The sequence below is a fragment of the Theropithecus gelada genome, chromosome 18 (genome assembly GCF_003255815.1).
Source record: "Theropithecus gelada isolate Dixy chromosome 18, Tgel_1.0, whole genome shotgun sequence".
NCBI lineage: Eukaryota > Metazoa > Chordata > Mammalia > Primates > Cercopithecidae > Theropithecus > Theropithecus gelada.
The window spans coordinates 39,031,210-39,052,509 of record NC_037686.1 but is presented as its reverse complement, the minus strand read 5'-3'; the positions used below and the strand labels follow the sequence as shown (position 1 = coordinate 39,052,509).

General features: G+C 37.9%; 1 protein-coding gene across 7 annotated transcripts in view; it reads left to right on the top strand.

Moving 5' to 3' along the window:
* The window catches only part of PIAS2 (protein inhibitor of activated STAT 2), a 108,044-nt gene that overhangs the window by 7,056 nt on the left and 79,688 nt on the right, over positions 1–21,300 (top strand). The window contains exons 2-4 of one of the 7 annotated variants that reach the window (XM_025365441.1): positions 7,102–7,190; positions 9,790–9,898; positions 19,880–19,981. The exons of 2 other annotated variants lie outside the window; for them this stretch is intronic. The gene's annotated coding sequence lies outside the window, so the exon portion shown is untranslated. Of the gene's footprint in view, positions 1–7,101; positions 7,191–9,789; positions 9,899–18,359; positions 18,620–19,879; positions 19,982–21,300 lie in introns of all 7 variants that reach the window. 4 more of the 7 variants (XM_025365438.1, XM_025365437.1, XM_025365436.1 and 1 more) reach the window with 4 other exon arrangements.

The following is a 21,300-nucleotide window of genomic DNA, read 5'->3' as shown; positions in this document are numbered from 1 at the left end:
GAAGCTTAAGTAATTCTGTAACAGAAGGTTTTCTGTCTACAAGGCTTAAATGTTTGGTTTCCTTACACCTACCAGGAGTCACCATCCTGATAACTTCAAGTGCTGTTAGGATGCAGAGGGAGAATGGGAAGTTAATGGGGGATTTGAGGTTAGAGGTCCTCATCATACTCCTCTCCCCATTTATTGGGCAGGGATATAAACTAGTAGATATGATAGATATAACAGAATCTTCCATATGATTCAAAGCTATTATGGGACGCAACTAAAATTTCCAAGGTTTCCCCTGAGATCATGTCAATGAAAGCACGTTCGAAACAAAATATATTTAATTTAAAGTGAAATAGGCTGGGCACAGTGGCTCAAGGCTGTAATCCCAGCATTTTGGGAGGCTGAGGTGGGTGGATCACCTGATGTCACATTTTTTATTCTCTCATTTCCATTTCTCATGTTTTTTAAATGAAAGCAATATTTGTGCAGACAGTACTGAAAAAATTCAAAATAGTGAAGGTCTTCCCTTTTCCATTAAGTTCCACTCCTGTTATGCTTTTAACCATTTTTTGTTTGTTTTTAGGATTTTATTGTTGTTGTTCCAAAAGTCTAAAAATATTATACCATGTCTTTCTCACTATATTTTTTTCAACTCAAAAAAAATGTTTCTTAACTCTTTGGTAGTTAAGAAATTTAGGTCATTTTTCCACCTGTCCTAGACTTTGATTTCTACCAGTTACATTTTTGTTCCTAATTTTGCTGTTATTTTTAACTTTTTATTATAGATTTCTGTTTATTGACCTATCACTTTTAGACAGTACATTTGGCCCTTCATGTCTGTGGATGACTTATCTTTGGTTTCAACCAACCTTGGATCAAAAATATTCAGGAAAAAAGGATGGTTACATCTGTACTGAACATGTACAGACTTTTTTCCCTGTCAGTATTTCCCTAACATTATAGTATAACAACTATTTCATAGCATTTGCAATATATTAGGTATTGTAAGTAATCTAGAAATGATTTAAAGTACATAGGAGTATGTGTATAGGTTATATGCAAATACTATGCTATTTTATATAAGAGATTTAAGCATTCTTGGATTTTGGTATCTGCAGGGAACCCTGGTACCAACCCCCTATAGATACTGAGAGACAACTATATTTCCTCACTTCCTGGTCTTTCAGAAAAGGATATAACACCCATCCCTTTCCTTTTGGGATTTAAAAGCCAAATCTTGCCTTTGTTTTTCCCTCCTCCCCTCCTAGTCTTTCTTTTCTTTTTTCCTTTTTTCTTGAGACGGGATTTTGCTTTTGTTGCCCAAGCTGGAGTGCAGTGGCGCCATCTTGACTCACTGCAACCTCCGCCTCCTGGGTTCAAGTGGTTCTCCTGCCTCAGCCTCGTGATTAGCTGGGATTACAGGTGCCTGCAACCATGCCTGGCTAATTTTTGTATTTTTAATAGAGACAGGGTTTCACCATATTGGTCAGGCTGGTCTCAAACTCCTGACCTCAGGTGATCCACCCCCCCCTTGTCTTCCCAAAGTGATGGGATTACAGGCATCAGCCACTGTGCCTGGCCCCAGCCTTTGTTTTTTGTTAGTACTATTACATTGTCAAGATTTATAGCGTTTATATAATGTTTTATAACTCTTCTAAAATTTTCTGTCCTTCTACAGGAAAATTCTAGAAATTGAGTACTAATAGCCACTCTTAAATATGTATGTTGACATGAGTATTAATTACTGTAGAACTAAGTACTGTGGAGCCATAGAGGAACTTTACTTCTGTTAAACCTGTGATCCTTAAAAAATAAATATAACAAAGTCAGCCAGGCACAGTGGCTCATGTCTGTAATCCCAGCACTTTGGGAGGCCGAGGTGGGCGGATCACCTGAGGTTAGGAGTTCGAGATCAGCCTGGCCAATGTGGTGAAACCCCGTCTCTACTAAAAATGCAAAAATTAGCCAGACGTGGTGGTGGGCACCTGCAATCCCAGCTACTCAGGAGGCTGAGGCAGGAGAACTGCTTGAACCGGGGAGGCGGAGGTTGCATTGAGCCAAGATCATGCCACTGCACTCCAGCCTGGGCGACAGAGAGAGGCTTCATCTCAAAAAAAAAAAAAAAAAAAAAGAGATATAACGAAGTCCTGCTTGAATGAGGAAGGCTCACTGAAGTCTTTTTTAAAATTTGATATTATAATGGATTCTCATCTTGTAACCATTCAACTTTTCTTGGTAGACTTTCTGGAGTCTTGGCTTGCCTTTTCTAATTTTGGAAGCTTTGTAGACCTGTTACCCAGCTGTCATCCAGGGATTACTTCACAGTGTTCTCCTGGGTTAGATCTATTGTTATTTGGATCCCATGTTTTTGTCTTTTAGATACCTTTTTTATTTTACAGGAATACAGTCTTCAATAGTTGTTTCTGGAAGGATATGCTGGTGATAAACTTTCTAAGTTCTTGAATGTTGAAAATGGCTTGTCTTTGTTCCTGATTGAAAGTTTACATGTGTAATTATAAATTCCTCAGAGCTTTGAAAGCTTTGCTGTGGAAATTTAAAATACTTGGTGTGCTAATGAGAGGTCCATTGCAGATCGGATGGTTATTCTCTTGTAGAAGATTGTAATCTGCAATTGTAGTCTACAATCTATGGCATTTGTTTACATTCTGGAAGGTTTCTTTGATTTTGTCTTTGAACTTTTCTATACAATTTATTTCAGTAGTTATCTTTAATTTATAAGAGCTCTTCTATCATCTTTTTCATTTTTCTTTTTAAATAGCAACCTGTCCTTGAATTATGGGAAAATACCTTGAGTTTCTCTGAAGCTAATTTTTCTAGAGTTCTTGAGACACTTCTCTGAATTGGTGACTCTAATAGTGGGTTTGTATTTAGGTATACTATACTAATTTTCGTCTTTTAAATATTTAAGTTATTTGAGAAGTACAAAAGTTTATAACAGGTAAGGTGTCTGTAAACAAACATACATGTAATTACCAGCCAGTTTACTAATTCATTAGTGTAACTTTAGCAGAATGCCCTTTCCTGATCGTATTCTCTGCAGCCATGCCCGCCTTCACCAATGAGAGTAGCTACTGTGCTGAATTTTGGATTCGTCATTCCTTGTCTGTCTTTATACTTTTAATATATATGCATATGTAAAATTTATTTATTTATTTATTTATTTTTTGAGATGGAGTTTCGCTCTTCTTACCCAGGCTGGAGTGCAATGGCGTGATCTTAACTCACCGCAACCTCCTTCTCCCGGGTTCAAGCAATTTTACTGCTTCAGCCTGCCAAGTAGCTGGAATTACAGGTGTGCACCACCATCGCTGGCTAATTTTTTTGTATTATTAGTAGAGATGGGTTTTCACCATGTTGGCCAGGCTGGTCTTGAACTCCTGACTTCAGGTGATCCATCCTCCTCGGCCTCCCAAAGTGCTGGGATTACAGGTGTGAGCCACCATGCCCGGCCATCCATATTTCTTAAATCCAAATGTTTGAAAATGAAGAAAAAAAAATTGTAAATTTTCACCAAACTTATCTTGCAGAAAAACCTTGACATGCACTGATATTGTAATCTTTGTTGATCTCACTTAATGTGAATATTTGTATGTTTCACTGTAGAGATTCTAGGAATAGAATTGCTGATATTTAATAAGAATGTGTGCATATTCATCAGTATTGGATAATGTCAGATTATCTTCCAAAGAAGGTGGTGTCAGTGTTCGTTCTCTCCAGCAATGCAGAAGGTTTCATTACTCAGCTTTCTTGCTAACATCAACTTTTGTCACACTTCAAAAGGTTTTATTGGCTGGGCATGGTAGCTCACGCCTGTAATCCTAGCACTTTGGGAGGCCATGGTGGGTGGATGGCTTGAGACCTGGAGTTTGAGACCAGCCTGGGTAAAATGGTGAAACCCCATTTCTAACAAAACAAAACAAAACAAAATTAGCTGGGCATAGTGACCCACACCTGTAGTCCCAGCTACTTGGCAGGCTGAGGTGGGAAGGATCACCTGAAGCTAGGAATTCAAGGCTTCAGTGAGCTGTGATCATGCCATTGCACACCAGCCTAGGCAACAGAGTGAGACCCTGTCTCAAAAAAAAAAAGTTTTAACCCCTAAGTATAAAATACCACCTTTTAGTTTTCATTTTCTTTTGCTAATAGTTTGAGCATCTTTTACTATACTGATTAGCTGTTCTTCCCTTTTCTCAGATTCCTATTCATATCTTTTGCCCATGTTTGTACTAGATTTTTTAAAAAGATTATTTCTTACTGATTTTTAATAGTGTTATTAAACTATTTGTAATAGTTTTATTATTTATTTATATTTATTTATTATAGTTTTTATTAATTAATTATTAATTATTATTAATAGTTTCATTAAAATTATTAATAGTTTCATTAATAGTTGGATGTATGTGGTGCAAGTTTCTCCTTTCAATTGGGCTCACTTTTAAATAATTTTTATTTTTATTTTTATTTTTTGAGATGGGGTCTCACTCTGTTTCCCTGGCTGGAGAGGAGCGGTGTGATCTCAGCTTACTGCACCTTCCGCCCCCAGGGTTCAGGAGAGTCTCCTGTCTCAGACTCCTGGGTAGCTGGGATTACAGGTACCTGCCACCACGCCTGGCTAATTTTTGTAATTTTAGTAGAGACGGTGTTTCACCATGTTGGTCAGGCTGGTCTCGAACTCCTGACCTCAGGTAATCCACCTGCCTCAGCCTCCCAAAGTGCTGGGATTACAGACGTGAGCCACTGCACCCAGCTTTATGCGTTTTTTGATGAGTAGAAGTTCTTAATTTTTATGTGATTGCATTTATCAGGCTTTTCTTTATGGATAATGCTTTTGAACCTTGTTGAAGAAATTTTTCAACAGAGTTCTTGAAGATATTTTCCGTTATTGTAAAAGTGTAAGACATAGTTTTTTTGTTTTTTTACCTTTTCTCATTTAAGGTTTTAATACACCTGGAGTTGATTTTGTATACAGTGTGAAGTGGTGACCAAGATGCATGGTTTTTCTTCAAAGAATGATAAATTGTTCCATCACCTTTCAGGCAAAGTTTTTTCTTCGCTGGTTTGGATGCCGTCATTCATCTCTGCTTGGGTTCTGGACTCTGGGCCGTTAGTCTGTTTTTATAGAAATTGTTAAAAAGTTACAATAACTAAAACAAGATGATTATGCTGCTAGCACAAACAAACTTCTTGCCTGGTGAGGTGGCTCAAGGCTGTAATCCCAGCACTTTGGGAGGCCATGGTGGGAGCATCACTTGAGCCGGGAGTTCAAGACCAGCCTGGGCAACATGGTGAGACCCCATCTCTGTGTAAGATAATATTTTTTATAATAAAAAACCAAACTTCTTTTGATATATAGCATACACATAGAAAGTACACAGATCATGAAATTATAACTGGATGAAATTTCTCAAAATAATCATCAGGCAGGTCAAGAAATAGAACATTACCAGCACTCTAAATATTCCCCTCCCCAGTAGCTAACCTCATTCTTCCAAAAACGACCTACTATCCTAACTTTAACAGATTAGTATTGCCTGTTTTTGAACTTTATATAAATGGAACCTGTACAGTATATATACAGTCGCCCCTTGGTATACCTGGGGGATTGGTTCTAGGACCCACCCTCCCAATACTAAAATCATGTGTACTCAGGTCCTGAAGTTGGCACTGCAGAACCCATGTATAGGAAAAGTGGGCCCTCTATATGTGGGTTTCACATCCTGCAAATACTGTGTTTTTGATCTGCATTTGGTTGAAAAAAAAATGTGTATAGGTGGACCTGCACAGTTCAAGCCAGTTGACAGGATACAGTTGACCCTTGAATAACACAGGTTATTGTTATTGGATAATGTTCAAAGGTCAACTGTATTCTGTTTCTGTATATGTATTCTGTTGTTTCTGCCTTTTTTTCCTGTTTCGTTTGCGAGATTCATCCCTAGTGTTGTCTGTAGTTGTAGTTGGTTCATTCCCTTTTGCTAGTGATATAGTAGAGTTCCAGTTGCTCCATGTCCTTGTCTACCCTTTTGATTTTAGACACTGTGGTGAATGTGTAGTGGTTTTAATTTGCATCTCCCTAATAAGTAATGATGTCAAGCTCCTTTGAATGTGCTCATTGGCCATTTGGATTTCTTTTGTATAGTGGCTTGCCAAGTCTTTTACTCATTTTTATATTGGGACATCTGTCTTTTCCATACTGATTCATAGGAGTTCGTTATACATCCTGGAAACCATCTCTTGCTGGTTATGTTTTGTAAATACCTTCTCTTTTTTCCCCTGCCTTACGAGTCTTTTCAGAGTTCTGCTGGACTTTTAACCTCTCCATTGCCCTTTCCCATTGGCAAATATCTCTGGGGAAGGCATCAGGAAACTCAGCTTTGCAGTCTCTCCTTCTTTTCAGAGTCTTGGTGTCTCAGGTCCTTACTGCCTTTGTAGTGCTTCCTGCATTCAAACAGATTTTTGTTTTTTAATATTATATTTGGTTGTTAAGCTCTCACAGGAAGAGTTGGTCTGAAACAGTCTAGTCAGTCATTGAGGGACACAGAAGTAGCATAAGTCCTCCTGGCTTGTGGTTGTTCAAGGAATTTCTTGATTGTTTGCTTCTCCACATAATTTTAGAATCTCATTTTCATGTTATACACCTCCCTCCCATACACATACGTCTTGTTGGTGTTTTGATGGGAAATGCATTGAATCTGTACATTAGTTTGGAGAGAATTACATTTTGCTGCTAAGTTTTCTTAACTGGGATCATTGTAATCTCCATTTCTTTAAGGTTTTTTACAACGTCTTTCAGTAAAGTTTTGTTATTTTCAGTTAAAGTACTGCAAATATTTTGTTAGATTTATTTCTGACAACATTTTTATAGCAAATCATAAATACTAACTTTTTATAATTATACTTTGCTGTGTATAGAAGTACAGTTTGGCTTCGTATAACAACCTTGCTATACTCCTAATTGTGATAAATTATCTTTAGATTTCTTTTGGATTTTTCTATGCAGACAGTCCTATCTGAATAATGACCTCTTTGTTTCCTCCTTTCCAATTCTTATGCTTTTTTTTTTCTTTCTTTTTCTTGTCTTAATGTGCTGGCTAGGATCTCCAGTACAATGTTGAATAGAAGCTGTGATGGGGGCATCCTGATCTTGTTCCTGATTTTAAAGGGAATGCTTTCAAAGTTTCACAGTTAAGTATAATGCTTGCTGTAGGTGTATTATAGATAATCTTTTCAGGTTAAGGATGTTCCCTTTCTTAGTTTGCTAATTTAAAAAAATCATGAATGAATTTTATCAGGAGCTTTTTCTGCATCTTTTGAGAAAATTATGTATTTCTCTTTTGTAATCTGTTAACATGCTGAGTTATATTAATTTTTTCCCAATATTTAAACAAACTTTGTGTTGCAGATATAAATTCAACCCTGATCTATCTGTTCCTTTTTTTCATTGGGCTCAGTTTGGAGATATTTAATTTACGATTTTTGTCTCTCATAATGAGTACAACTAGCCTATAATTAAAAAATATATCTTTCCTGTTCTGAAAGAGTTTATGTAACATTAGAAAGGTCTGTTTCTTAAATATTTAGTAGAACTTGCTCATAAAATTATTACTATTTTTTTCTTTGAGGAATGCTTCAATTGCTTTGGTTGTAGGACTGTTCATATTTTCAAGTTTCAAACCTGTTTTAGTAGTTCATACTTTTATAGCAAGTTGTTCATTTCGTCCACATCCTTGAATTTGTAGCATTTAGATGTTAATCTCTTATTTTCAGGTACTTGTAGTTAATATCCCCTTGTCTTTTTTTCAAATGCCTTCTTTTTTTCTTGATAATTTTTGGCTAAAAGTTTGCCAGTTTTTAAAGATTTTTCAGAGAATCAAGTTTTTGATATTGTTTATGCTCTTTAGTGTATCCTTCCCCTGTTTCATTAATTTTTGCTCTTCTTTTCTTTTCTTGTATTTCCTTTGGAGTTCTGTTCTTTTATTCTAATTTCTTAAGTTGGGTGCCTGTCATTAATTTTTAGCATTTTAACCTAGTTATTTAAGATCATAAAATGTCTGCGTATTGCCTCCTTGTTATATGTTTTGATGTGTAATATTTCTGTTATTTTTACTTGTGTTTTTCTGTTTTCCACTGTGAATTCTTTAACTTACGAACTATTTAAAAATTTAATTTCCAAACATATGAGAGTTCCTCTAGTTGATTTGGCTGTTGATTTGTAATTGCATTTTGGTTAGGCAGCATGTTTGTGTGTGATGCCAGTTGGTGTGTATAATGCCAATTCTTTGAAATATGTTTAGACTATTAAAAATGTGATCCATTTTAATAATTTTTATTTGTACATGAAGAGAATATTGCCTGGTTTTTGGTACAGTTTTATATATGTCCAGTATGTAGGCTTGTTAATTATGTTGTTCAAATCTCATATCTTTATTTTTTATTATGAGCAGAGTTAATTTTTTACTAGAATTTTGTTTTATTTTTCATTTTTCTTTGTAGTTCTATTGATTTTTAAACCATATTTTTAACATTATTACTAGCACATGAAAGAACCGTAATCCTGTAATCTTAGCACCTTGGGAGGTTGAGGTGGGAGCATCACTTGAGCCCGAGAGTTTGAGACCAGCCTGAGTACCATAGTGAGACCCCCATCTCTTTTTTTTTTTTTTGAGACGGACAGAGTCTTGCTCTGTCACCCAGGCTGGAGTACAATGGCACAATCTCGACTCACAGCAACCTCCGCCTTCTGGGTTCAAGTGATTCTCCTGTCTCAGCCTCCTGAGTAGCTGGGACTACAGGTGCCCGCCACCATGCCCGGCTAATTTTTGTATTTTTAGTATAGATGGGGTTTCATCATGTTGGCCAGGCTGGTCTTGAACTCCTGATCTCAGGTGATCTGCCCACCTCAGCCTCCCTAAGTGCTGGGATTACAGGCGTGAGCCACTGCGTACGGCCTTCTAGATTATTTTTGTTTTTGTCAGTTTTGCCTAATTTAAAAAATTTTGCTTCACTCTTACATTTTTGTGTCCTTTTATTTCAGTTTTATCTCTTTCGAATATAATGCCATTGAATTTTAAGAAAATTAAAAATCTAGTCTGATAGTCTTACTCCTTGTAGTTTTTAAATTAAACTTTTAATGAAGATGATTGCCAATTCACTTGCATTTCTAGGAAATAATGCAGAGACATTCCGTGTACTCTTTCTCTAGTTTTTTTCAGAGTTAACATCTTAAAGACCTTAGTACAGTATCACAACCAGGATATTGACATTAACACAATCAAGATATAGACCATTTTTTCACCACAAGGATTCCTCCCTCCAAAGTATTGTCATTTTATAGTCACACTTGTTCCTGTCTCATCCAGTTCCCTCACTCTCTGGGGCCCACTCATCTTTTTCATTTCTGTGATTTTTATCTTTTCAAAAATATTACATAAATAGAATCACACAGTATGTAACCTTTTGGGTCTGGCTTTTTCATTCAACATAATTCTGGAAGTTCATCCAAGTTGTTGTGTATAAACAGCTCATCCCTTTTTGTTGCTGAATAGCTTTCCACGATGTGATTTCACTATAGTTTGTTTAACCATTCACCTGTTGAGGGACATCTGGGTTGTTTACAGTTTTTTGATAATTATGAATAAAACTGCTATAAAGATTTGTGCATAGGTTTTTTTGGTAAACTTATGCACACATCTTTCTCGGAGATAAATGCCCAGGAGTGCAGTTGCTGGGTTGTGTGGTCATTGTATGTATAGTTTTTAAAGAACTTGCTAAACTGTTTTCCAGAGTGGCTGTACCATTTTACATCCCTACCAGCAATGTATGGAGTGATCCAGTTTCTCTGCATCCTCGCCAGCATTTGGTGTTATCAGTGTTTTTCATTTTAGCCATTCTGGTAGGTATCTAGTGATATCTCAGTGAGGTTTTTATTTGCATTTCCCCAATGGCTAATGATGCTAAACATATTTTTGTGTGCTTATTTGCCATCTGTAATATCACCATCCATGACATGTCTCTTTGTGTCTTTTGTCCTTTTTCTAATTGAATTATTTTTCTTTTCCTGTTGCGTTTTGAGAGTTCTAAGTATATCCTGGATAGTAGTCCTTTGTCAGATATGTGTTTGCAAATGTTAATATTTTCTTTGCATCTGTTGATTGTCTTTTTATCCTTTTAAAGGAGTCTTTTGAGTAGCACAAGTTTTAGTTTGCGTGAAGTCTGATGTGTCATATTTCCTTTTATGGATCTTGCTTTTAGTTTCAAATCTAAGAACTCTGCCTAGTCTTAGATCCTGAAGATTTTCCTGCTTATTAAAAAAAAGTTTTGTAGTTTTATTTTTACATTAGACTCTGTGATCCATTTGGAGTTACTTTTGTATAAGGTATGAGACTTAAGTGGAAGTTCATTTTTCTGTCTATGGGTGTCCAGTTGATCCAGCACCATATGTTGAAAGACTGTCTTTCTTCCACTGAGTTAATTTTACACTTTTATCAACAATTATTTGGATGTATATGTATATGTCTATTTCTGGGTTCTGTATTCTGTTCGCTTCATCTGTGTGTCTACCTGCCCACTAATAACCACGCAGTCTGTCAGTCCTAGCTAAGTTGTAACATGGAATAGATTGATTCCTCTCCCTCTGTCCTTTTTAAAAATTGTTTTGGCTCTTCTATTATTATTTCTTTTGCCTTTTCATACACATTTTAGAATAAGCTCATCTATATCTACAAAAATCTTGCTGGAATTTGGATACTAATTATATTAAACCTATATATCGGTTTGGGGAAAGTTGATGTCTTTACTATGTTGAGTTTTCCAAATCTGTGAGGAATTTATTTATTTAGATTTTCTTTTCTCTCTCTTTTTTTTTGTTTTGAGACAGAGTTTCGCTTTTGTTGCCCAAGCTGGAGTGCAATGGCACGATCTCGGCTCACTGCAACCTCTGCCTCCCAGGTTCAAGCGATTCTCCTACCTCAGCCTCCCGAGTAGCTGGGATTACAGGCATGTGCCACCATGCACGGCTAATTTTTTTGTGTGTCTTTGGTAGAGATGGGGTTTCTCCATGTTGGTCAGACAGGTCTGGAACTCCCGGCCTCAGTGATCCGCCCACCTCAGCCTCCCAAAGTGCTGCTGGGATTACAGGCGTGAGCCATCGTGCCCGGCTTTTAGATTTTCTTAGATTTTTTTAAAATTCAGTGTTCTGTAGTTTTCAGCATATAAGTCCTGTACATGTTTGTTACATTTTTACATATGTATTTTAATTTTCTTTGGAGTGTTATAAATGGTGATGTTTTTAACTTGTTTTCACATGTTGATTTTTAGTGTATAAAAATGGGATTGGTTTTTGTGTGTTAATGTTATATCCTGGGACCTTGCTGAACTCACAAGTTCTAGGAGTTGTTTTGTAAATTTGTTGAGATTTTCTATGTAAACAATCATTCCACCTACAAATATAGTTTTATTTTTTTATTTCAACTCTTATTCCTTTTATTTCCATTTCTTGTCTTATTCTGCTAGCTAGAACTTTTAGTACTATGTTGAATGAGTGGTGATAGTAGGCATCTTTGCCTCAGTTCCAATTATTAGAGGGAAAGCAATCTTTCACCCCTGAGTATAATATTGGCTTAATTTTTTTTTTTTGGTAGACCTGTTTATCAAATTGTGGAAGCTCCTCTGTTCTTGTTTTTGCGGGTTTTTAAATCATGAGCAGGTGTTGAATTTGTGAAATGCTTTTTTCACATTGATTGATTTGATAATATGATTTGTTTTTTTGTAACTGTTAATATGATGTATTCTATAGATCTCAAAACAAATACACAGATAAGACACAGCGAAAATGCTGAGCAGCAGTGGCATATAATGAACCAGCCTTGCATACTGGAATAAACTCCACTTGGTCATGGTGCATAATGACCATGGTATTTAATTCTTTTTATATGTTGCTGAATTTTATTGGCTCATATTTTGTTAAGGATTTTAACATCTATATTCATGATGAATATTGATCTGTAGTTTAATTTTTTTTTTTTTTTTTTTTTTTGAGATAGTTTCACTCTTGTTGCCCAGGCTGGAGTGCGATGGCATGATCTCGGCTCACCACAACCTCTGCCTCCCAGGTTCAAGCGATTCTCCTGCCTCAGCCTCCCGAGTAGCTGGGAGTACAAGCATGTGCCACGGCTAATTTTGTATTTTTCTTAGGGATGGGGTTCTCCATGTTGGTCAGGCTGACCTCAAACTCCTGACCGCAGGTGATCCTCCCACCTCAGCCTCCCAAAGTGCTGGAATTACAGGCATGAGCCACTGCACCCAGCCTGTAGTTTAATTTTTTGTGTGTCTTTGTTTTGGTATCATGGTAATATTAGTTTCATGAAATGAATTTGGGAATGTTCTCTCATCTTCTGTTTTCTGGAAGAAATTATATTGAATTGTTGTTAGTTTTTCTTTATTTTTATTTTTTTAAATATTATTTAAGACAGAGTTTTGTTCTTATCACCCAGGCTGGAGTACAATGGTGTGACCTCGGCTCACCACAGCCTCCACCTCTAAGATTGAAGCAGTTCTTCTGCCTCAGCCTCCTGAGCAGCTGGGATTGCAGGCACCTGCCACCAGGCCCAGCTAATTTTTGTATTTTTAGTAGAGATGGAGTTTCACCATCTTGGCTAGGCTGGTCTCGAACTTCTGACCTCACGATTCACCCGCCTCGGCCTCCCAAAGTGCTAGGATTACAGGTGTGAGCCACTGTGCCCAGCCTCTATTATGTATTTTTTTTAGATGAGGTCTTACTCTGTCACCCAGGCTGGGAACACTGATATGATTGTAGCTCACCGCAGCCTCAAACTCCTGGACCCAGGGTATCCTCCTGCCTCAGCCTCCTAAATAATCAAGACTACAGGTGAGCACCACCAAGCCGTGGTAATTAAAAACATTTTTTTGTTTGTTTGTTTTGGCAGAAGCTGGGTCTCACTTTGTTGCCCAGGCTGGTCTTGAACTCCTGGCCCAAGTGATCCTCCTACCGCAGCCTCCCAAATAGCTGAGATTACCAGGTTGGAGCTACTGTGCCTTGCCTATATTATCTTTTTTTTTTTAAAAGATGGAGTCTCGCTCTGTCACCCAGGCTGGAGTGCAGTGGCGCGATCTCGGCTTACTGCAACCTCCACCTCCTGGGTTCAGCGATTCTCCTGTCTCAGCCTCCAGGTAGCTGGGATTACAGGCTCCCATCACCACACCCAACTAATTTTTGTATTTTTTGTAGAGACTGTGTTTTACCGTGTTGGCCAGGCTGGTCACAAACTCCTGACCTCAAGTGATCCGCCTGCCTCAGCCTTCCAAAGTGCTGGGATTTCAGGCGTGAGCCACCATGCCCCCCTAATTTTTGTATTTTTTAGTAGAAGTGGTGTTGGACCGTGTTGACCAGACTGATCTCAAACTTCTGACTTCAAGTGATCTGTCCACTTGGCCTCCCAAAGTGCACCCTTGCACCCTACTGCCAATTTATATGCCTTAATTGCTCAGCGTTTTCATTCCGTCTTATTTATTTTTATATTTTTCCTGATGCTCTCAGGATGAGATCTGTGTTTTCTTAACCTCACAAATTTGATACTGTTATTTCATATAGTAAAGGTTTGTTTAGTTGACTACCTCCCTCCCCACATTTGTTTTGTGTGAAAAACGAACATCATTCTGTGGTCTTAATACTCATTCTGGGCCCAGCATGGTGGCTTATGCACTTTGGGAGGCCAAGGCAGAAGCATCACTTGAGCCCAGGAGTTTGAGACCAGTGTGCAAAACATAATGAAATCTCATCTTTACTAAAAATAAAAAAATTAACAGGCATGGTGATGTGTGCTTGTAGTCCCAGTTACACTGGAGGCTGAGGCAGGAAGATCACTTGAGCTCAGGAGGTTGAGGCTGCAGTGAGCAGTGTTTGCACCACTGCACTCTGGACAGCTGAGCCAAGACCCTGTCTCAAATAACGACAGATGCTCATTCCTCGAGATTACTCTGGTTCAGCAGTGGTGCACTTTTTGCAGTTCACTTTCATTGAATGTGTCAGGCCTGCTTTTGTCTTCAGGACTTCTGCATTTGCTATGGAATGCCTTGGAATGCTTGCTTTTCTTCGGATATCCGTAGAGTGCTTTCCTCCTGCTTCAGTTACTTATTCAATTACTATTTCAGTGAGACCTTCCCCCTTTAAAATGGCAAATCCTCTATTTCTTCACTTTTTGTTTCCCTTACTCCTTTGTTTTTGTTCATTTTATTCATCATGACCTGCCGTATTATATGTTTTATTTAATTCTTTATTAAGGTTTTGGTCTGTTAAACTCTCCAACTCATTAACCAGTCATTGGAGTTTTTTTATATTTATAACTTGGAAACAATTGATACCTTTTCAGTGTTGAGTATTTTTAGTAACATGTGTGATGCAGTCTCTTTAATTTATTCAAAGCTTTTTTTTTTCTTTTTTTTTTTGAGATGGAGTCTCACTCTGTCACCCAGGCTGGAGAGCAGTGGTGCAATCTCGGCTAACTGCAACCTCCGCCTCCCAGATACAAGCGATTCTCCTGCCTCAGCCTCCCAAGTAGCTGGGATTACAGACACCCTCCCACCATGCCTGGCTAATATTTGTATTTTTAGTAGAGACGGGGTTTCACTGTGTTGTCCAGGCTGATCTTGAACTTCTGACCTCAGGTGATCCACCTGCCTCAGCCTCCCAAAGAGATTACAGGCGTGAGCCAACGCACCCGGCCTCAAAGCTTCTTTTATTCTGTAGTTTAATGTACCTCTTGCAAAATTAAAAAATTTATTCTTTTACATTTTATGTTTTTGTGTTACTGTTTTTTTAATAGTCTTTTTCAGTCACTTGAAAATATATTTGATATACGGAAAATTCAATGTTTTGCCTTGATATTATTGGGTTAAATTTTTCAGTGGATTCTCTTATATTTCTAATATAGAGAATCTTGTCATTTGTGAATAGTAAGTGTTACTTTTAAAAAATTTATATTGCCTTGCTGGGCATAGTGGCTCACGCCTGTAATCCCAGCACTTTGGGAAGCTGAGGTGGGTGAATCACTTGAGGCCAGGAGTTTAAGACCAACTTGGCAAACCCTGTCTGTACTAAAAATACAAAATTTAGTCGGGCGTGGTGGTCTGTGCCTGTAATCCCAACTATTTGGGAGGCTGAGGCACAAGAATCCCAGAGGCAGAGGTTGCAGTGAGCCAAGATGGTGCCACTGCAACTCCAGCCTGGGTGACAGAGTGAGATTCTCTCTCAAAAAAAAAAAAAAAAAAAAATTACATTGCCTTGGTATATTAGCTCACACCTATAATTCCAGCACTTTGGGAGGTCAAGGTGGAAGGATCACTTGGACCCAGAAGTTTAAGACCAGCCTGCACAACATAGGGAGACTCCTGGGCTGGCCTCCCAGCTACTATGGAGGCTGAGGTGGGAGAATCACTTGAGCCTGGGAGGTTGAGGCTGCAGAGAGCCAAGGTTGTGTCGCTAAACTCCAGGTTGGGCAATAAAGTGAGATCCTGTCTCAAAAAAACCCCCTCAAATTATATTGCCTTGTATTATCTAGAGTTTTTGGAATACTGTCAAATGACAGAACATAGTATATGTTTTAGAAGTCTTAGCTTTGTGATTTAGTGTTTCATTTTTAGCATATTAGCTATTGCTTTCTGACAGATACCAGTTATTGTGATAACAGAATTTCCTTCTATTCTTGTTTATTGAGAGAGTCCATCAGGAATGAATAGAATTTTATCAAATGCTCTTCTAGCATTTAGCCCATTAATCATATGGCTTTTCTACTCAAACCAAAAATCTTTTTGCATTGTCTCTATCAGTTTTCAGAATAATGATGAATTTTTCCCTTAACATCCTTTAAAGGAGATCAGTGATTTTTAAAGTATCATTATGAATAAAATGAAACATTACTATATTTAATCGGTTTGAGTCCAGTGCAGTTGTTACTCTTTTTGGTGCTCAAATTTTCTCATCTTAGGCTACTAGGAGCCCATTCTGGATGCTTTCTTTGCCCTTCTGACAAGTGCCCTGTGGTCTTTGATAGCTTCTCTGTTTTCTGGTGCGATAAAATATTCTAGGCTCATCTTGTGCATTTTCTTCCCCAGACCTGCAATCACCCATTTCCCCAAGGAGTCTGGGTTCCTTTTATGGAAAATAGTATTTATACCATAATCACTTTTTTACCTTACCTTTAAACAGACTAACAGTTTTTGTTTAATGAAATCCAGAGTACTTTTAGATTTATAGAAAACTTAGGAAGATAGTAGAGTCCCCACGTGCCCCACACCCAGTTTCTCCTGTTCAAGCAAACTTTTAAGTTATCGGAACATTCTTAAATTTACAATGATAGAAAATTCTTCGTGTCCCCAGTACAGAGCTTCAGAAGTTATCAACTCCAGTCTTTTGTCATATATGTCCCCACCTACTTCCCCCAAATTATTTGAAAGGAAACTCCATATATTGTATAATTTTATACATAAATATTCAATCTTGTGACTGTAAGGATAGAAATCATCTTAACCAAGTAATTTACTTAATTTATATTAAACCATTCTAATATTGGTAGATTAAACTGTATTGGGTACATTGAGGACTTTTGTGCCTACAATATTTCACAGGAAATATTGATGTGTTAATATTGGTTTATAAATTGTGTTACACAAAGACTTCTTCTGGTCCATGTTGAGAAATGAGAAAGAATGGATGGTATACTAGGCCCACCGTTTAATAGGTTTTTGCCTAAAAGTTTGGTTGGATAGGGTGGTCTTCTGCTGAAGTTTGAAAACCAATAATTTGCATGTTTTTTGAATTTTGTGTTTTGTGTTCAGCATTTTTCTATATTTGTCTTCTAACATGTATGTATTTGACTCCCTGGCTTTTATTCTCTTGAACAGTTTAAGGAACAGAATTCTGTCCTTTCCTTGAAAGCTTTGTGGAATTTATTCATGAAGCTGTCTTGTTTGGGTAGATGTGTTTGGATGTGGAGGGAGGGCAAGACAACATACCTCTTCTTGAATCAGATGGAGTAATTTATATTTTTCTAGGAAACCACTTTTGTCTGTATTTAAGTTGTTAGAATACATACTTGCATGTGCTGTTTTCTTGGTTTAAAGAAATTTGCTTAGTTTTTTGGTCTTTTTTTTTTTTTTTCATTTATAAGACCATACATTTATTTACTTTCCCTTTTGTGCGTCTGACTTCACTGCATTTTGTTTTCTAATTAATTTTTGTTTTTGTTTTTGTTTTTACCCTGTAACTGTTCCCCAGCCTTTTTGGTTTATTTTATTGTTACTTTTTTGCTTCCTTAATTGACTATTTTAAATCTTTGTTGTATAATAATAGGAACATTTAGGGAGATGTTTTCCCTGAATTTGGAATGTAGCATTTTCTTTATTTCTTTTAATAGTTGATTTTCAATTTGATTTCTTTAGCCTAGGTGTTATTGTAATCATTGTCTTGTAAGGGAGAAATCCATTAGTCTCTCAAATAAAAGTGGATTTAATTATAGGCATTACATGATTTCACCAGGAATACAGGACCAGGAACTGGGGCCTGCAGTGACCTTTGAAAAGAGTAAGTAGTTAGGAACTGAGGTATCTTTCTGGCTTGCGACATAGTTCCTCTTACGTATGGCATTAGCTTGGTCACTCTTTTTTGAGGGATTATGTTAATCTGGTAGTTTTTCTTTGTTCTTACTTATAAATGAAGACGTAGATGATGATGATTATTTTTTGAGATGGAGTCTTGCTCTGTCACCCAGTCTGCAGTACAGTAGTGTGATCTCCGCTCACTGCAACCTCCACCTCCCAGGTTCAAGCATTTCTCCTGCCTCAGCCTCTCTAGTAGCTGGGACTACAGGTGCGAGCCACCACGTCCGGCTAATTTTTGTGTTTTTAGTAGAGACGGGGTTTTGCCATGTTGGCCAGGCTGTTCTTGAACTCCTGACCTCAGATGATCCACCCCATTCGGCCTTCCAAAGTGCTGGGATTACAGGTGTGAGCCACTGTGTCTGGCCTGAGGTAGATTATTTTAATATTGTAACTGGAGTAGGCAGTATTAATAATACAGTTTGTCAGTTGCCCTCAGCGGCTTCTCATCTCCTCCTGTATTATATACATCATAGCAGATGGGGAATCTGCAGAGCTTATATTGACCTTTACAGTGATTTCTAACCTTATTAGCACTTCCCCAAATTCTAGGCTGTTTTTGCAGTTTCTATCTCATGTTTTAGAATTGAAGAGCAATCTCAGGGAAATATTTTTATTCACTGGTGATTACATGTAACTATCATGTATACCTGTTTGATGAGGTTCTTTTTTTTTTTTTCGAGATGGAGTTTCCCTCTTGCTGCCTAGGCTAGAGTGCAATGGCATGGTCTCGACTCACTGCAACCTCCACCTCCCGGTTTCAAGCGATTCGCCTGCCTCATCCTCTTGGGTAGCTGGGATTACAGGCACCTGCCACCACGCCTGGCTAATTTTTTTGTATTTTTAGTAGAGATGGGGTTTCACCATGTTGGTCAGGCTGGTCTCAAACTCCTGACCTCAAGTGATCCACCCACTTTGGCCTCCCAAAGTGCTGGGATTACAGGTATGAGCCACCGTGCCCAGCTTAATGAGTATTTTCTACCTAATGAGGTAGCACCTTCAGCTTGTGTGTAGTGTTTCAATTATATAATATCCCAGTTTTAAAATTTTTAATAATTTTGTGTTTATTTTCATTTGATAAAGGAACAAGGTTGATATAAAACTCTGGTCTTAATTTATGTTAGCTTTTGTTTGGAATTTAGATTATGTATCTTTTTACACAATTCATTATGCCAACACATTTCTCTGTAGGGAAATTCCTCTGTAGAACACATAGCAGTTTTAACTGAAGTGGGCTGACTCGGGAGCCTTTGAGAGGCAGCACAGTGGAGTGGAAAAACCACTTGGAAAAAATTAGACTAAAGATACTGACATCAGAGGTTGATGGAGAAAAATAACTGAAATCCGTTCTTGGTAGTGTCAGCAGGCTAACCTTAACCCCCATGAGGGCTCTGGCAACCCTCTCTACTCACCACACCCACTCACTGGAGGAAGGGCCCGAAACTTGGTGGAAGACTAAGTTAAGAAAAAATAGGTATTACTTCTAGAGGAAGTGGGATCCGGTAAGGTTTGCCAAACAACATATTCATAGAATTTTACTTGGTAAGCTGCTTTGAGATTATTTTATCAGTAAGTGCTAAATAAAGGAGAGGGATTTTTGTTTTTTGTTTTTTGTTTTTTGAGATGGGGTCTCATTCTGTCGTTCAGGATGGAGTGCAGTGGCTCCATCTTGGCTCACTGCAACCTCCACCTCCCTGGTCCGAGAAATTCTCCTGCCTCAGCCTCCCGAGTAGCAGGGACTACAGGCATATACCACCACGCCCGGCTAATTTTTGTATTTTTAGTAGAGACGGGGTTTCACCATATTGGCCAGGTTGGTCTTGAACTCCTGACCTCAAATGATCCACCCACCTTGCCTCCCAGAGTGCTGAGATTATAGGTGTGAGTCACCATGCCTGGCCAAGGAGAGAGATTTTTTTTGGATGCTGGTTATTTTAAAATAGAAATTGATGACCAGAGGGAGGAAATGACTTTCCCAGGGTCCAAAGTCTTGGTACTTGGGCTTGAACAACAACTGCTGATTGCTGGCTTGAAGTTTTTCACAGGGCCCTGTTGACTTCATTACCTTTGGCTGTGTCTCCAGCAGTACTTTATCTTTGCAGCATTTTGTAATGCAAAGACTGTCCCTCTGCTGTTCAGAATTCTGTGATTCCACATTCATAGTCTAAGCCCTTATGTCTTACTTTTTGTCTGTTTACAACAGTCGATAGAGCCAGTTGCATTAACATCCTTTGTCAAATAATGTTATCACTGGAAATATGAGATATGAGACCTCCTAGAAATTCCTTGTGAGAGTCAAGCTTAGGTAGGGTGACTTTGTGCTTTATTTTGTCATTTCTGTAAAACATTCTTAAAATGAAGAGTATCTGACAGTAAGTATAAGGAGTGAAGCAAAGTAATGAATTCTGAATTAGAAAAAATCATAGTTATATTGTATCTGTGTGATTGCCTTTTTTAGTGTTAGTGTTCCACAATCAGTTGAAGTATTTACTAAGATTGAGGGAAAGATGCATCGTATTCCTCGCTTGGGTAAACCCTTCCCAAGAAGCTGTTGTCTTCCATTTAATGCATGAGATGTTGAGTAAGCTGTGACTGGTTTGTTATGAGATAGGCCAAAAGTTTTCTTGTTTTCCTTCTTTGTTGTCTGCACTAGAGAGGTAAGATGAATAAAATCTTCATCTTGCATGTGGAGGAAATAAAGCAAATTGAAATACAGTGACCATGGCATTGTGGTATGTGTTGCTATTTAGAGTATGATTTAGAGCTGCATTGTCCAGTGTTTGGTAGCTAGTGGCCACATGTGGCTCTTAAGCACTCGAAGTGTGGTTAATCCAAATTGAGATGCATTGTCAGTGTAAAATATACACCAGATATTGAAGACTTAGTATGAAAAAATATCCCACTGACACTTTAAAAAATGATTATTTTTAAATTACAAAAATTGATTGCATGTTGAGATGAAAAGATAGTTTTGATACATTGGGTTAACTATGTTAATGTAAATTATCATTATTATTTTTGAGACAGTCTTAATGTTGCCCAGGCTGGAGTATGGTGGCGTGATCACAGTTCACTGTAGCCTTGAATTCCTGGGTTCAAGTGATCCTCTCACCTCAGTCTCCTGAGTGACTCGGACCACAGGCACACTGACCACCACGACTGGCTAATTTTTAAATTTTTGTAGAGACAGTATGTTACCATGTTGTCCAGTGTGGTCTCGAACTCCTGGGCTCAAGTGATTCTCTTGTGTTGTCCTCCAAAGGCACTGGGATTATAGGTGTGAGCCACTGTTCTGGGCTCAGTTTTTTTAATGTGACTACTGGAAGGTTTAATGTGTGTCTTCTATTAATTTGTGTTGGACAGCACTGAATTAGAGTATAAAATGGCCTGCCAGGATTACAATTTAATATCCTCTTACTTGTACAATATGAAATATGGAGACATATATAGTACGCAAAGTACAGTTATGACAGTGTATATGGATGACTTTGGTATATTTAAATCTGTTTGCATTTTAGTAAACTAGCAAGTATTTATACCAACAAGTATTTAAAAACCATATAGAGTTTTAAACAATTGCTTCTGGGCCATCCCTGAGACTTAAAAGTACAGAGAAACTGCCCC